Raw genomic sequence first — 2566 nt, forward strand, 5'->3', positions numbered from 1 at the left:
TATCCCCTTCCGAACTGCAAATTTCTTCCCATCTGTTATGATCCTTCTCAGCATACACACGCTCTCCCTGCCAACTGCATACAGTATATTTTCCAAACCCCAACTCCCTACACCAAACAACAGCTTATCTTCTTCCTGGGTGTGGTTGCTACTTCACCTCAGGATACCAGGTTTTCCTGTTCTAACTAAGCCATTGTATAAACTAACTAAAGGAAACTTATCCAACCCTATTAATCCTAAATCCTTTCCTCACTCCTCCTTTTGCTCCTTAAAAAACAGCTCTAAAATCAGCTCCCTCCCTAGCTCTCCCCAACCTGTCTCAACACTTTTTCATTCTATACTTTTAAAATCCAGGCCTGTGCAGTCAGGATTCTCACATAGGAGCCAGGCCCATGGCCTGCAGCCATTTTATCCAGACAACTTAACTTCATAGCCCTGGGCAGGCCCTCATGACAACTTGCGCAGCAGCAGCTGCTACCCTGATGTGCTTAGAATCCCTCAAAATCACAGGCTCCACCCCACTTACCCTTTAGCTCTCACCACCTCCAAAGTTTTGTCTTTACACCTCACACACTTACCTTCAGCCCCTCGCCTTCTCCAGCTTGAAACCGTCGCTCCTACTGCTTAAATCACACCTCAAAAAATCTGTTCTTATTATTTCCTTACTGTGCCCAAATTCACTGCACTCATTTACTTTTACATGCGCTGCTTTTCTTTAAGTTGCCGGTTTACATGTTTTCTCCAGGCAGTTACAGCTGGAATTTCACTCTTCATCTGGCTCCTGTTCTCTGCTCAAACACAACCTTGTTAATCTTTAAAGTAAGCGGTTGATTATAGATACTGCAGACTTCCTCACACACCATGAAAACAAAAGCTCTCCCTCCACACAGTTACCCCACCAAGTCCTGTAATGGCAGCAGCCCTTGCTGGTTCCCTTGGCTTTCAGGTCCAAACCTCAAGAAAAAATGTTGTTTTTTATGTTAAGCAGCCTAACCTCATATATAATGTCATCAATAAATTAAGAGAGCCCAAAAGTGCACAAATCAGGCAAATGGTTATTCTGGACCTGGCTGGATGGGCTAGATGCTGTCTAACTGGAGTCACAGCTAATCCCAATCCTTACTCCTTTAATACCCATCTTTCTTATTCTCCTGTTTGGACCTTGTATCTTCTGCTTAGTCTCCCAATTCATACAAAACCACATCCAGGCCATCACAAGTCAGCAGATGCTGCTCTGGATGGCCCACAGTACCACACAGTGCCTCTAAGTCCGCAGCAGCTTAAGCATTCGTAAGGCCGAATGTATTGTGCACAACGTATTGTTCAGACCTTCTTTTTTTTTGCACACCTGTCCTGTTCCCATTTCCACCCTGTCTCCCCCACTCAAAAAAAAAAAAAAAAAATTTTATGTGCCCCCACAGTCCCATTTCAGACACAAAGCAACCTTAAGAAACATTACCCTCACCCCCAGAAACCTGTGCTCACATATTCTTCTCTAATTCTTTCTCTCTATATATAAAAAGACAGGCATGTCAGGTCTCCATATGCAAGCCTGAACTCCTGCCTGCCTGAGCTGATCATCTCCCACCCCCTCCCCCACCTGCATTTGCCATTGTCCCTGATCGCTCAGCAGATCTTCCTAGACAAGCCCCTAACTCAACCCTGCCATCTCAACTGTTCTTATAACATGAATGCCTCTCACCCATCCTGCCATCTTAACTGCTATTCTGCCTCACCCTCAGCCACCACTGTAACTGAACTTGGGGTCATGTACACTCCTTGCCCCTACCCCACCACTGTAACTGATCTTACTCTGTGACCTTCCACTGCATGCCCCAAACCTGTAAAACCAACTCCTATCCCACTGCCTTTTGCTAAGGCCCTTTTCGCCCATAGCCGCACTGCACCCAGGTGAATAAAAAACCACGTTGCCCACACAAAGCCTGTCTGGGGGCGTGAGGTTCTCTTCATTCAAAGCACAAATTTTCAACACCCGGGAGGCAGAAGTTGCAGTGAGCCAGGATTGCTCCACTGCTCTCCAGCCTGGGCAACAGAGCGAGATTCCACCTCAAAAATAAAAATAAAAGACAAGATTATGAGGTTAGTGGAGGCTGTGAACAAGCACATGACCCAAGCTTTGTCAGCAGTAGCTGAATTGGAACTAGGTTCTCACGTTCACAGGGTCCAATGACGGCCTCCTGATTACAAAATCCAAAGTGTGACTGGCACTTCCATGAACATGTACATATGTTTGTTTGCAATCTATGTATGAGAATTTTCATGCATCAAATTTTGCCAGGAGTCTCTCATATTATCTTTTATTATAGTCACAAAATTCTGTGCTCTTCAGTATAAATACTTGTCTTTTTATAGTTGAACGCTGGGGATGCAAGTGATTTTCCACACAGCCATCAGCTAAAATATTCCAAATGTGGTTTTTACTATGCGTTGGGATTTACTCAGGGTGGCTGGCAAAATAGGAGGGAAATATTAGGGAAGGTTAGAACTTTATAGTCTCAAACCTTTCAGAAGGCTGAAAGGTTTTAATGGCATGTGCTAAAGGCAA

The sequence above is a fragment of the Saimiri boliviensis genome, chromosome Y, assembly GCF_048565385.1.
Source record: "Saimiri boliviensis isolate mSaiBol1 chromosome Y, mSaiBol1.pri, whole genome shotgun sequence".
Classification (NCBI taxonomy): domain Eukaryota; kingdom Metazoa; phylum Chordata; class Mammalia; order Primates; family Cebidae; genus Saimiri; species Saimiri boliviensis.